The sequence below is a fragment of the Sorex fumeus genome, unplaced genomic scaffold, assembly GCF_029834395.1.
Source record: "Sorex fumeus unplaced genomic scaffold, SorFum_2.1 ptg000122l, whole genome shotgun sequence".
Lineage (NCBI taxonomy): Eukaryota > Metazoa > Chordata > Mammalia > Eulipotyphla > Soricidae > Sorex > Sorex fumeus.
In genome coordinates this window covers 39,031,577-39,047,146 of record NW_026606179.1, presented here as the reverse complement: position 1 = coordinate 39,047,146, position 15,570 = coordinate 39,031,577, and the positions used below count along the sequence as shown (strand labels likewise).

The following is a 15,570-nucleotide window of genomic DNA, read 5'->3' as shown; positions in this document are numbered from 1 at the left end:
CTGGACAGAGAATCCAGGGGTTAAGATGCAGACCTTGCTTGTAGCCAATCGATCGATCGTGGTTCAGTCTCCTACATAGCCTTTGTCCCCAGCGCCCCTCCCCCACCCTTCCCCAATCCTTGAGCATTATTTTCATTGGGTGAGCACTAACATTCTGGAAGTCTGCACCCCAAGGTGGTTCCCTGACCCAGGAGAGAAACAACCTGGGCTGGTGAGTAACAGGCATTTCTGTAGCTGATATTTCACTTTTTGTAGTTCTTACTTGTATAGTTACAAGGGAACCCATTTCTTTTTCCATATTTGTTCTTTCAAATGGATTTTTATTAAAAACACCATGATTTACAAAGTTGCTCGGTATCTAGTTTTTCAAGCATTTTGTGTTCCAACACCACCACTGAAACTTTCCCTCTACCAGTATCCCTAGTTTCCCTCTCAATCCCAACCTGATCCCTTTGGCACATAACAAATTTATTTGACATTGCTCAAAACTTTAAGAACTGGCTGCAGAGATGCCTCCAGACCTCGCACCAGACTGAGTCCCAGCGCCCGCCCAAACAGAGCCCCAGCAGTCCAAAACTTCCAGAACTCAATCACTGGCATGATCACAGCCTATCTCCACAGGCTCGGAACAAGCCTCACGCATGAGAATGAATCTGCTGAAAAACTCAGGTATGCAAAATCTTCAGGCTCTCATGGAGTTGGGAATGGGCAACCTCCCCCCATCTCCCTGTTCTTCCAGGAGCCTGGCAGTCATGCCCACGAACTGCCTCTGGTGCCATATAAGCTCATTAATGGCCATGATCTAGACTCACAAATAAATCTCAGAAGAGAGAAGCAACCTGCAGAGATACGTCCAGATCCTAAAGTCACCATCCAGTTAAAAATTTAACTCCAGCTCTATCACCTTATTTAAAATTTTATAATTCCTGGAGTGACATCTCATATTCTACTCCACTGTTGTACCAAGAGTAGCACACCGCATTTGATGGGGTGCAAATAAGGCAACCAATCTCGATCAATAAAAGGTAAGGTAAAGGCCCTCCCGTTGATCGTCAATTTGCTCGAGCGGGCCCAGTAACATCTCCATTGGAGACTTTTGTTGTTACTGTGTCTGGCATATCGAATACTCTCGGTAGCTTGCCGGGCTCTCCGAGAGGGGCGGAGGAATCGAACTCGGGTCGGCCATATTGGCCGCTTGTAAGGCAAACGCTGGAGCGATAGCACAGCGAGTAGGGCGTTCGCCTTACAAGCGGCCAACATGGCCGACCCGAGTTCGATTCCTCCGCCCCTCTCGGAGAGCCCGGCAAGCTACCGAGAGTATTCGATATGCCAGACACAGTAACAACAAAGTCTCCAATGGAGACGTTACTGGGCCCGCTCAAACAAATCTCGATCAATATATATATATATATATATATATAAAATCTCTCTCTCTACACACACACACACACACACACACACACAAGACTCAATTTGTAACAACATGTTAGTAATCTCTTATACAAGGACTTAATGGCTCCAGGATGAGATACAACAATCTTCACACACTTCCCCCTAAGGAAACTTTCCTGGATTACTTTTAGCAGATTATTCATAACAAGCAAGCCAAAATAAATTATTTAGGGCCTGTTTTTGGGACAGGCTTGGGTGGTGCTGGGAAAATTCGAAATAGGCAAGACTTGTGAGCAGTCATCTTGCTCTTACATCTGACAGTCTCCTGTCCGGGTCACTGGGACCTTTGGATGCCTGTGGCTGGGCCCTTATTGACCATGCTGTTGTGTGTAGTAGTTTCTGCAGCAACCACAGTGGCCCCCGCTCTGAAGAATGCAGACCTCAGCCCAGGGGTATTGCTGGCAATAAGGATTTTTCTCAAAGGGCAGCCAAGTCTTGCCCCTGTACCACCCCTTCCTGAATATGGAGGGGAAAGTACGTATGGGGCTGATCTCTGAGGAATTTTTTCCAGTTTCTTCATCCTAAAACTGATGTAACAGGACCCTATGTGCTTGGAACTGGATTTATCTTGTATTTCCCCTCCAAAGAAAGATATGTGATTACCCCAGACACTTTCTCTGCCATATCAACAATAGGGTTGCTTGTCTATTTGGTTAAAAAAATATGGTGCCTTGGGTACTCGGGTTGTTTCCACACAAACCAAGTACCCGAGAACAGATGACTGGTTAAAGAAACTTTGGTACATCTACACAATGGAATACTATGCAGCTGTTAGGAGAGATGAAGTCATGAAATTTGCTTATAAAGTGGATGGACATGGAGAGTATCATGCTAAGTGAAATGAGTCAGAGAGAGGGGGACAGACATAGAATGACTGCACTCATTCATGGAATATAAAAACAACATAACATGAAACTGACACCCAAGGACAGTAGACACAAGGGCCAGGAATATTGTTCCATAGTTGGAAGCTTGCCTCATGAACAGGGTGGAAAGCAGCTGGAATAGAGAAGGGATCACTAAGTCAATGTTGGTTAGAGGGATCGGTCGGGATGAGAGGTGTGTGCTGAAAGTAGATAAAGGACCAAATGTGATAGCCTCTCAATATGTATATTGCAAATCATACTGCCCCAAAGTAGAGAGAGAGCATGGGGGAAATTGTCTGCCATAGAGGCAAGGGGAGGGTTGGAAAGGGGGGTTATACTGGGGACACTGGTGGTGGAGTATGTGCGCTGGGGGAGGGATGGGTGTTTAATCATTGTATGATTGAAATTCAAACATGAAAGCTATCTCAATTTAAAAAGAATTTTAAATATGGTGTCTCCGGGCTGGAGCGACAGTGCAGCTTGCAAGGCAAATGCCCAACATGGCCAACCCAAGTTCGATTCCTCTGCCCCTCTTGGAGAGCCCGGCAAGCTACGGAGAGTATCTCGCCTGCATGGCAAAGCCTGGCAAGCTCCCTGTGATGTATTCAATCTGCCAAACACAGTAACAATTGTCACAATGGAGACATTACTGGGCCAGCTCGAGCAAATCGATGAACAACAGGAGGACAGTGACAGTGACAGTGAGGGTGTCTCTAATTGGAGAATTGCTGATATACTCAATGAGTAAAAAATCGCCCAGCTAGAAGAGGTGAAACAGGCTTCCATCAAGCAAATCAACGATGCGGTTGAGATGGAGACGGCACAGCAGGCACTGGTTCAACTATGCATTGCCTTTTTGATATCCAGAGGACTAACATTGCTAGAACCTTGAAAGTTACCTACCGGGAAAGGCTGCATAGAGTACACAAGGAGGTAAAGAATCGCTATCGCGTTGCAAGGATCAGGAGCACATGATTTACTGGGTGGGGAAGCACGTGGTACCAAGCGTTTCTGCCCAGAAGGAAAAGGAGACAATTGCCAAGCGCATTTGGGATCTAAAGCTGCTGCAAAGAAGGTTCAATCGCAGCTAGTTATGTAAGACGTCTGGCCCACTGAGCCGGCTAGAGGCAGCTGACACTGAATAGAGACTATTCTGCTTGATAGAATCTTTCCGTTTTGCTGTACTGAAGCTACTGTTTGCCTTTCAAGTTTAATTTTAGTGAGAGAATGAAAGAATCAGAGCAACCTATTGACAGTGAGATGTTTGTCATCCTACTTTCTCTGTGTTTTGAACTGTCCAACGATCACTTTTAAATACAGTTTGTCTTTAGTTAAATTTGATGCCTGACTAAAGGTTACCCAATTATACTTTAAGCTTGTAATTAATTCTATCCTCTTGGAATAAAATAACATTTGAAACAAGGGAAAAGTAAACAAATAAATAAATAAAATTCTAAAGAATGGTGGTGGGAAGGTGTAATGGTGGTGGAATTGCTGTTGGAATATTGGATGCAATAAATTATTGTGAATGACTTTAGAAAAATAAAATTAAGTTAAAAACTTGAAGAACTGGCAAATCGAATGATCAGAAAATAAATCAGTAAGGGCCAATTAGTGATGACTATATATATGATTTTGATCTATGTAAATTAAAAATGTAAAACCATTTGATACAATGTAAAAATGCTATTCTCATTTACATATGTACGTTTTCAACTCTTGAATCAAAAGTAAAACATCAGCGGTATGGTGCTGCCAACAGGTCAACCTGTACCTGCAGGGTGAGTGCATCAGCAGCCTGATGTTGCCTTCAGATTTCCTGACACTCCAAAATTGCCGCTGTGTCTTTGGCCAGATCCCAACAACTTGGGAACAAGTTTACCAAGAAATTAAATGGCCAAGAGTTAGGTATGTGGGAGTCACACCCACAAACCACCTCCGGCTCAGCTATACAAGCTCACTCAGAGTTGGGATGGGCTACCTCCCCCGTTTCCCAAAACACATGGAAGGACTGGCAGTCACCTCCATGAAACAACTCCAGCACCACCCGGTAAGCTCTACTATTGACCTTGCCTCAGAGACTTCTAAATAAATCTCGAAAGAGATGAAAAGCTGCAGTTAAGCTCAGACCCATACATGGCTGAACAGTTCAGAGTAAATTGGAGGGGGCGGGTTGGCCTGTGCCCACCCAAGCAGAGTCCCCAGCAGCCACTTGCTTCCACAATCCAAAATTGCTGCCATACCCCAAGCCTGACTCCACCGTCTCAGGATGGACCTCACCAAGATATAATCTGCTGAAAATTTTGTAATGTGGATCTTAGTGCACCAACAGCCCTGTCCCAGAGACACAGCAGCAAGTCCCGGAAGATACCACAGCCCCAGAGATCTCTCCAGGCCCGAGACTGAGCCAATATCACTGGGACACCCCAGATGAAGTAGGTGCAGTCTCTCCGCCTACTCCAGATGGAATCCTGGTGACCATGAGCTTCCACAAGCAAGGCCCAGGCATGCAGGTTCCAGGACTACATCTCCAGGCCGCATGGTAGCAGAGGACCCAGGCTGTGCCTCCCCGGGACCCCACCCTCCCAGAAGACAGGCTGTCATCTCCACAGTTTGCCTCCGGATGCCATCTTAGCCCACCAACAGCCCGGGCCCAGAGGGTCCCAGTTGAATCTCAAAATGGATTAGTGCCATACAGAGATGTCTCTGGAACCCAACCATTTACAATCTAGAAATTTACATTTACAATCACGCCCACATGCGCTCTCATGATATTCTAAATGAGCTATGGAAAATATATTATCTAGTGTCTGCCCCTGGCAGATAGGCTTGAATGGTGGTGGGAAAATTCGAGCAAAATTAAATGCCCCAAATTAGAGAGTATTTGGGAAATTGTCTGCCATAAAGGCAGAGTGAGGACTGTGATGTGTGTGTATGTGATGGGGGTGATACTTGGGACATTGATGGTGGATAATGTGCACTGGTGGAGGGATGGGTGTTTCATCATTGTATGGCTGAATCTCAGACATGAAAGCTTTGTAACTCTATCTCACGGTGATACAATAAAATAAAAAAGTAATGTGGATTTCTTTTTTTTTTTCTCTCCTTAAATTTTCATTAGTGACACGCCATGAGGTACAGTTGTAGACTTACAAATTTTTGTGCTTGGGTTTCAGTTATACAATGATCGAATACCCATCCCTCCACCAGTGCCCATCACCCACCACCACCAGTCCCAGTCATCCCTCCCACCCCCCTTCCCCCCATCCCATCCTACCACTGTGGCAGGGCATTCCCTTTTGTTATCTCTCTCCTTTTGAGTGCTGTGGTTTGCAAAAGAGTCACTGAGTGGCAATCTTGTTCAGACTATAGTCTACCCTCATCACGCAAGTAATGTGGATTTCATGCCCAATTCAATCAGCTTAATCAATGGCTAAACAAAGAGCAGTACTCCTACATTATTTTTTAAAAAAGTAAAACATTAAATTTTATTTTATACTTGGATCTTATTATGGTAACAATCATCTATCATTAATAACACTTTTAAAGCAATTAAAAGTGTTAAATGGAATAGGTAAGGCCTACATATATAAACTCCCCCCTTACACTATATAGACACTGTAGTTTACAAAGTTGTTCACGATGATTTGTTACAGGCATTTAATGTTCCAAGCTCAACCCCACACCATTACACTTTTCCTCCACCATTGTCTCCAATTTTCCCGACCACCCCTTAAGCCTGCCCCTGTAGTAGGCTCAAAAATTTGTTTTCTATTGCTTGTTATCAATAATTTGCTAACAGAATGATCAAACAATGTTTCCTTGGAAGAAAGTGAGTGAAAATCATTGTATGTCACCATGTTAGTCCATTTTTAAGGCTGGGATTGCAGTTCATCTCTCTCTCGTGTGGCCCAGGTTCAATCTCTGGCATCAATTAATCAATAAAAACACCAAAAAGAAGATAAAAGAAAACAAACTACATTTAAAATATTTTTAAAAGCAGGGTCAGAGAGATAGTACAGCAAATAGGGAGCTTGCCTTGGACAAAGCCGACCTGGGCTTGATCCCCAGCATTCTGTGTGGTCTGCCTGAGCACCGCCAGGAGTAATTCCTGGCTGCAAAGACAGGAATAACCCCTGAGTGTGGCCCCCAAAAAACAAAAAAACATTTGAAAGGCCTGGGGTGTGGCTCTATGACAGCATATATCTCACATTGTGAGGACGTGGGTTTGATTCCTGGTACTCCCAGGGGGGGAAAAAAAAAAGTTTCTCAAGTGAATCCATATTTTCCCCCAAGGCTCAGGCTGCATAAATTTTATTTTTTATAAAGTTTATTTAGTCACCATGGATTACAAAGTTATTCATGGTTGTGTTTCAGGCACATAATGTTCCAATACCAATCTCTTCTCTCTGCCCGTGGTCACTATTTTCCCACCAACCTGCTTCTACGTCCTCTATGTCAGGCACTTTAGAAATGAATTTTTGGTACTGTGGTTTACGAACACACAGGGTTCATGTGTAACATTTAACCACCTTCTAGCACTCCCGTGCCCCTCGGTACCCACTTCCCTCCGCCATTGCTGTAGGTTCCTCTCCTGTGTGAATCCATTTTTAAAGTGAAAGAGTCTCAGTGTCTAGAAAGTTGGTGATAGGAGACGTTTCATTTGCAGGGGGGAGTCACCTGAGTCACTTCCTTCCGTGGCAGCTGCCCAGCTGCCCAGACACTGCAGATGTGGGCAGAGGAAACCTTGAGGAGTCAGGGGACCTGAAGGTCATATGAAATCTCAGTTCTGAGCCCCACAGCCCCAAACAGCCTTGCTGAGTGACCCTGTTAAGTGCCCGCCCTCTCTGAGCCCAGGCTCACCCACCAGGTTGGTCATCAAGCCTGGAGGTCAGTTGAGCTGAGCCCCACCCTGCCCGCAGGACAACCTAAGCCAGTTCTTCGTCCCTATCTGTCTCACCAGCTCCTTCCCCACCAAGAGTGAAGAGTGGTGATCATTCGCATCTATTTCACAGAACCATTATGACGAAAGGTTGTTCTGCCCAGCAAGGTCACTGCCCAAAGAGGGGGCCAGCCTGGTCTGCAGCTGATGTTGAAATCATGACAAATTCAGAGCTGAATTCAAAATTACAAACCAGAGACTGTACAGAGAGTAAGGTGCTTACCTCTCATGGCGCTGATCCCCGGCCCCACATACGGGTCCCCGAGCACTGTCAAGAGTGATCGCAGAGCACAGAACCAGAAGTCAAACCCTAGTTACTGCTGGGTGTTACCCATAAACCACATCCGTCTCTAATGCCCTGCCACAGGGTGAGGGGGATGGGGTGGGGGGATGGGAGGGCTACTGGGATCATGGGTGGTGGAGAATGGGCACTGGTGGAGGGATGGGTACTCGATCATTGTATAACTGAAACCTGAGCACAAAAGTTTGTAAGTCTACAACTGTACCTCATGGTGTTTCACTGAAAAAAAAAAAACCATACACACACAAAACACATCCCTCTCTCTATTTCCAGAAAAACAACAGTCAAAGCTTTGTGGGGGGCAGGGGCAGCTGAGATAGAGAAGGAAGGGCAGCGCCAATACGATGTCTTTGATCTCATCCTTCCCCATAAAACCTCACAAAAAAGATAACTGAATAAGAAATCTTTGTTTCATTCAGGAATCTGATGCAGTTGTATCAGGGGACCAGCTCCCACTGGATTTATTGACCTCACTTCTCCTGCACAGCCCTTTGGAAAAAAAAAATCTGCTTCCCTGTTCTTTGCCTACATGAACAGCTTCCTTTTCCTTTGAGGTTTTGGGTCACACATGGCTGTGCTCAGGGCTCACTCCATTTTTTTTTCTTTTCGGGTCACACTCAGCAATGCCCAGGAGTTAGTCTTGGCTCTGCACTCAGGAACTACACCTGGTGGTGCTCTGGGGACTATATGGGATGCCGGCGATCGAACCCAGGTCAGCCGCGTGCAAGGCAAACGCCTTACCTGCTGTACTGTCGCTCCAACCCTCTGGGCTCACTCCTAGCACTGCACTCAGGGATCACTCCTGGAGGTACTTGGGGATGGGGTGTCGGGGATGGAACCCAGGTTGGCAGCAGGCAAAGCAAGTCTCTCCAGCCCGGTGAACAGTTTCTTATGAGTAGTCAGGCAAGCAGTTCTCTGAGACGTGCCTGCCTCCTCCCGGCATGCCAGCTTATTGGCAATAAGGCTCTTGCTTGATCCATCACCCTGGACCTTTGAGGCTATGTGGCTGCTGACTTTTTTTTTTTTTTGCAGGTTTTTAAAAAAAATTTTTTAAGTTAACATGTGAATAGGAAACGGAAAAAAGAAGCAAAGAACAGTCATACACAATTACAGTTATGTCTGTCATGTCCTTCGAGGTCCTGCTTACCCACACAAGTAAGCATCCATTATGTTATTAAGATCGTATGTTTATGTATCATGCTTCTTTATATACCATGAATATATAAAGTCCCAAAGCTAAATTTGGTAAACAAAAATACACAACGCCAACTGGAAGGAAAAAATTTAACCCAGTCTTTCTTGGCAATGAAAATTTCTTAAAAGACAAAAATGGCAGCAAGGCCTCTAGATAAAGATATTGGCATAGTTACAATTAAAATACTGCATCCCCGGGCTGGAGCGATAGCACAGCGGGTAGGGCATTTGCCTTACACGCGGCAGACCCAGGTTTGATTCCCAGCATCCCATATGGTCCCCTGAGCACCGCCAGGAGTGATGCCTGAGTGCAGAGCCAGGAGTAACCCCTGTGCATTGCCGGGTGTATCCCCTCCCCCCCAAAAAGCTAAAATACTGCATTCCCTGTAACATTCAAGTGAAAATGAGATAAAGCAACCCCATAACAAAGTATAAACTTCTAAGAGAATCATCCAATCATTCTACAACGTGTAGACACCATGTTCCTGCACACAGTGGTTGATGACTCTTTGGAGTGTTTCATGGAGGCTGGACCTTGGCTGTGCAAGTCCACCTCAGACTGGGCCTCCTCATTGGATTCCCAAGTCACGCAAGGCAGATGTTTCCTCTACTGTTCAGATGAACATACGAACTCTCAGAAGTCAAGAGGCCAAAGAGGGCATACATTTGTTTCTCTGGGGGCCACACCCTGCTGCACTCAGGGTTTACTCCTGGATCAGTGCTCAAGGATCACTTTTGGAGGGCTTAGGGGACCCTATGAAGCTCTGAGGATTGAACCAATCTGGGTCGGCCATATACAAGGCAATGCTCTGCCTGCTGTACTATCTCTCCAGCCCCTGGGCAGCGTCCAGGCACTCATGCTGAATCCAGAGCTCGTCCCTTAACAGAAGCGCTACCGTGCCCTCAATAAATAGCATTCTTTCCAGATGAAATGATCCTTTCCACAGCTTTTTTTTCTCAGTTTATGCCCATTAAATAGAATCTGCACTCATTTGAAAAATCCTAACTGTTCCAGAACCATAAAACACGAAGTTTCCCCCATCTCACTGTTTAGTGTGTCACTTTCAAGGCTTTTAACCTAACTTTAAAGATAGATTTACCTTAGAATAAGACATTATGTTTCCTTAATTTTTTTTTTTTTTGCTTTTTGGGTCACACCTGGTGAAGCACAGGGGTTACTCCTGGCTCTACACTCAGGAATTACTCCTGGAGGTGCTCGGTGGACCATATGGGATGCTGGGAATCGAACCTGGGTCAGCCATGTGCAAGCAAATGTCCTACCCACTGTGCTATCATTCCAGCCCCAGCACCAAACATTTTTCTAGAAATCATTTCACCTTTGTTTCCTAAGATGTCATGGCAGGTTGAAAACCAGGCAGAGGATGCTGTTGAACTGGAACTAGGTACTCTGGACTTCAAAGGACCATGGTCTTGGCCTGACCTCTCCCATGGTGACCAAGACTATGGCAGGTCTTTACAAGGTCAAGACTTTCTCTGTGACTCATCAGGAAGAGTTAGAAGTTAAAAAAGGAACTGGCTTCCTCTCATGTGTCAACCCACATGAAAGCTGCTTGGTGACCTCTGAAATGCACTGACTGTTGACTGCTCCAAAGATTTCTCTCCATGCACAGGAATATCTCCAAGCATGTTGGGGAAAGACTGTTACAAGATGCACGAAGAAGCAAGTGATTTCTCCTTCCCAACAATGCCTTGACACGGCGATAGAGCCTTCGTGCCTCCGTTTCACCCCAAAAGGTTGGAGGGCGAACCAAGGCAGGTGGGAATCTGGGATTTAGGGAGGATCTAGTCGCTTTTACTCACCACAACCACCAGGAGATGAGTGTTGGGGGGAATTTCCTGCTTCCTACAGTCCTGCTCTACAGTCTTCTCAGAGACGAATTCAGCAACATGGTCTCTGTCACTGTCACTGTCCTCCTGTTGTTCATCAATTTGCTCGAGCAGGCCCAGTAACGCCTCCATTGTGACAATTGTTACTGTGTTTGGCATATCGAATACGTCATGGGGAGCTTGCCAGGCTTTGCTGTACGAGCAAGATACTCTTGGTAGCTTGCCAGGCTCTTCGAGAGGGGCAGAGGAATCGAACTCGGGTCGGCCATGTTGGCCACTTGCAAGGCAAACGCCCTACCCGCTGTGCTATCGCTCCAGCCCAACATGGTCTCAAAGACTTTAAACATAAAGATCCAGGGCCAGATTGACAGCACAAAGGGCAGGGCACTTGCCCAGACAAAGCCAATCCAGGGTTGGTCTCTGACATCCCACATGGTTCCCGGGAGCACCACCAGGAAGGACTCTTGAGTGCAGAGCCAGGAGTAACCCCTGAACATTACTGGGTGTGACCTCCAAACAAACAAAGGGTATGGGATGAGGGTTGGGTGGCACCAGGAGCGCGTGTCTCCCGGGACCCTGGCAGAAAGCAGCCTGTTTGGGAACTCTGGAATCCCCAGGGCTGTCGGGACTAACTCTGGGGAATTAGCCCTCAGAACAGTGGTAAGTACAGACAGGTGTCCTGCATAGCTGCAGGGCTGAGGGTTGGGGGTGAGAAGTTCCCTTGTCTTCACACACAGATCATTTGCACTTTGAGAGGTGGAGTGTCAAGGCTGGATTATCCCCCTCCATCAGCATCCCAAATTCTTCCCTGGCTATCTAGAGTGACTTGTAGGAGATGTTAAGGGCCTTCCACACACCTTCCACTTCCTCTCACCTTAATTTTTTCACTGTATCACTGTCACTGTCATCCCGTTGATCATCGAATTACTCAAGCGGGTGCCAGTAATGTCTCTATTCCTGCCAGCTCTGAGATTTTTACCAGTCTCTTCTTACTCGTCTTTCCACAACGGTTGGAGGCTCTTTCAAGGTCAGGGGGATGAGACCTGTTGTCGTTACTGTATTTGGCATATCAAATACGCCATGGGGAGCTTGCCAGGCTCTGACCGTGTGGGCAGGATACTCTCGGTAGCTTGCCGGGCTCTCCGAGAGGCATATATTTATATATTTTTCTCTATGACCTGTTGCCTACTGTCTGAATGCCATCAGATATGGTATAATAATTGTGGGAAAATGGGTAGGAAGTGTCTTATTTCACAGTCGTACAGTCCAGAAAACAGCCTGGAGTGTGGCGGTGGTTGGGTAGTGGAGGTCGGCTGCTGGGGCTGGGTTCTTGGAGTGGGGAGGACTCTCACCCACCCCACAGCCTGGCTCGGAGTCCAGTGGCATGGTTCTGAGAGCCTCCTTTTATACTCCTGTCTGGGAGGAGCATTCGTGATTTCTGGAGGGTGGCCGATGCGGAGATTATCTGGTGCTGGCAGGGTGTGGCTTATGGGTGTGATCCCTGAGTCACTGGAGACTGGGGGAAGCAGGCAGAGGATCTCTGTTCTGGGGTCCCGTTGAGTCCAGAGTCCAAGGTCACGAAGTTCCCCATTATCTGGGTTCCGTGGGACTTCATTCATGCCTGAGGCTCAGCCTGAGCATCTGGAAAGCGGAGCGTGGCGGTGGTTGGGTAGTGGAGGTCGGCTGCTGGGGCTAGATCTCTTGGGGTGGGGAGGGCTCTCGCCTGGCGCAGAGTCTGCTTAATATTTTCACTTTAAAAAAAAATTGCTTTGGGGCTGGAGTGATAGCACAGCAGGTAGGGCGTTTGCCTTGCTCGTGGCCAACCTGGGTTCGATTCCCAGCACCCCACATGGTCTTCCCAGTACTGCCAGGAGTAAATCCTGAGTGCATGAGCAGGAGTAATCCCTGTGCATCGCAGGGTGTGACCCAAAAAGCAAAAAAAAAAAAAAATTATTGCTTTAAGGGGCCAAAGAGAGTAGAGTGGATAGACGATCCCTGGCATTTTATATGGTCCCATAGTGTCCCCTGAGCGCTGCCAGGAGTATATTCCTGAATGTAGAGCCAGGAGTAACCCCTAAATACTGCCAAGTGTGGTCCAAAATCAAACAAACAAAGAAAAGCAGACCAAAATAATGGTTTCAATTTTATTTTTATTTGGCGTTTTTGTTGGGGGAGGGGTCACACCCTTCAGTGTTCAAGGTTATTCATAGTTCTGAGCTCAGGGGTTACTCCTGGCAGTGCTCAGGGGACATATGTGGTGCCAGGTATCAAAATCGGCTCCACCTTATACAAGGCAAGTGCCTCTACTCCTGCACTATCTTTCTGGCCCCACATTTTCACTTTTTTTTTTTTTTTTTTACTTTCTAGAGTCAGAAATAGATGACTAGGGCATTAGAAAATAGCAACTGTCGGGGCCAGGGTGATAGCACAGCGGGTAGGGCGTTTGCCTTGCATGCGGCCGACCTGGGTTCAATCCCCGGCATCCCATATGGTCCCCCAAGCACCGCCAGGAATAATTCCTGAGTGCAGAGCCAGGAATAACCCCTGAGCATAGCTGGGTGTGACCCAAAAAGAAAAAAAATGAAAGAAAATAGCAACTGTCTGTAAATGGAAAACGAAAGACTGACCACATGTACCCAAACGAATTACAGGATGTTAAGTTTCCACTGTAGTGACAAATAAGAAAACGTATGTAATGAGTATTATGAAACTGGTAACAAAAATTAAGAGCATGTTATGGGGCCTTCGAAACCGAAACTGATTAAACAAGAGAAGGGAGGTAGAAACATTCTTCTTATGACCTAATCAACTGAGTGACCCCAATTAACCAAGTTAAGGGCCCACCAGACTACCAGATGTATGGGAGCACAAGGGAGACGGCCCCCGAAGGCGGCACCCAGTGGGTGAGATAGACTGACACCAGCTATTTTTCTTTTGGGCGGCCTGAAGGCCATACTATGTGGAAAAGATGCATTAATTATTTTTTGCCAATTACCTCTGTATCTCCTGTTTTACTGATAAGAATGTACGTAGTTTGTAGCTCACCTTTAGAGGATAAAAGGAAGACCCTCTCAGCAGACGAGGCTCTAGGCCTTTTTCTCTTCTGATTTGGGGTCCTGAGCGCTGAGCCTTTAATAAACTCACTGTCCTATTCTGAGCTCTCTCTCTCTCTCTCTCTCTCTCTCTCTCTCTGTTCACTTGCAGCTCACGCCAGCACAACACCATCTCAGGCTGATCCTTGGTAGTAAGAGAGTTTATGACTTTAGAATCATAAAGGAAACAATCCAGTCACCAGTCTCTTAATAACAGGGACACATTCGAGAAATTCATTGCCAGGCAACTTTCTTATTATGAAAACATCGTGGGTGGAGTTGATTTACAAGGACCTGGGAGGCAAAGTCTCTCCTACATAAGAGGCTGTGGTGAGGCCTGTGGGTGTAGGATAACACGGTTCTGTCCATCCTGCATAACTTCAGGAATAATTGATAGTTTATTGGACTGAGGAAAAGAGAAAAACACCTTAAGAGGTATCTTGCCTTTGAGCAGTCAGGAAGGGCTTTCTTATGTTGATTTGGCTACCTGACTGGGTGGAGTGTCAGCCCAGACTAGAAGGGAGCGGGAGAAGGAGAGAGCAGGGCTGAAAGATGGACTACCAAGAGATGAGCAAGGGGAACATGTGCTTGAGAGAACCTAGGCCCTCCATAACATAAATTTCTTCTATGGGATAAACTTCCTGGTAATAAACTGCCACTAAGATCAACCGGCCTGGCCCTCGTCTCTTCCTTCGTCTACCCTTGGCCAACAGCCGTTCAGATCCAGGCCACACACAGCGGCTCTAGGGCACCGAACGAGGGCGGTGAGATAGAGCCCTCTGGAGAGCCCGTGAACACACAACCTTCAGTGTGCATAGTTTTTTACATGTGGGAACCATGGTGGTACTTGTGTTCTCTCATTGACTGAATGACACTGAGGAACTGTGACATTATTTTTGTTATTATTATTATTATTATTATTATTATTTTTATGTTGGCTTGGAGGCCACACCTGATGGTGCTCAGGGCTTTGTCTTGCTCCACACTCAGGAATCACTTCTCGTGGACTTGGAGGACCATCTGGGACGCCAGGATTGAACCTGGGTCATCTGCGTGCAAGCAAACGCCCTATCCACTGTACTATGGCTCCTCCCCATTATTATTATTATTATTATCTGTGTTTGGGAACAACTTGGTGATGCTCAGGGGGATACTCTGGGCTTTGGAGTCACTCCTGGTGGTATTTGTGGGATCATGCATTGATGGGGGGTTGAACCTTTGCCTCTAGCATGCAAAGCCTACACTCCAGCCCTTTGAGTTATCCCTTTAGCACCAGCTAACACAAGATTTTAGTAGAAAACTGCAAGCCCTAGGCAAGACAAAGAATCTGATTTCCAGAGTTAACAAAAATCATAAGATTCAAATATCTGAGAGTTTAAAAAAATACCACAAGGCATACGAAGAAACAAGGAAGCTTGGCCTCTTAAAAAGGGGGAAATTTTAATAGACTCTGTCCCCCAAAAAAAGACTTAATGGGAGGCCAGAGAGATAGTACAGTGGGTAGGCGCTTGTTTTGCAAGCAGCCAACCCAAATTTGATCCCCTTGCATCCCATATGGTCCTGTGAACACTGTCAGGAATGACTCCTGAATGCAGAGCTAGGAGTAAACCCTGAGCATTTACAAGTGTGGATCCAAAATTAAAAAAAAAAAAAAGCACCTTAATAGTCTTCTATTAGATAAAGACTTTAAAACCACTGGAAAGATGGGGCTGGGGGCTGGAGCGATAGCACAGTGGGTAGGGTGTTTGCCTTGCACGCGGCCAACCCAGGTTTGATTTCCAGCATCCCATATGGTCCCCTGAGCACCGCCAGGAGTAACTCCTGAGTGAAGAGCCAGGAGTAATCCCTGAGCATCACCGGGTGTGACCCCCCCCC

General features: G+C 46.4%; 1 pseudogene; it reads left to right on the top strand.

Moving 5' to 3' along the window:
• Positions 1–1,769: 1,769 nt before the first annotated feature.
• Positions 1,770–3,409, top strand: LOC130043689 (ATP synthase F(0) complex subunit B1, mitochondrial-like; annotated as a pseudogene).
• Positions 3,410–15,570: the final 12,161 nt, after the last annotated feature.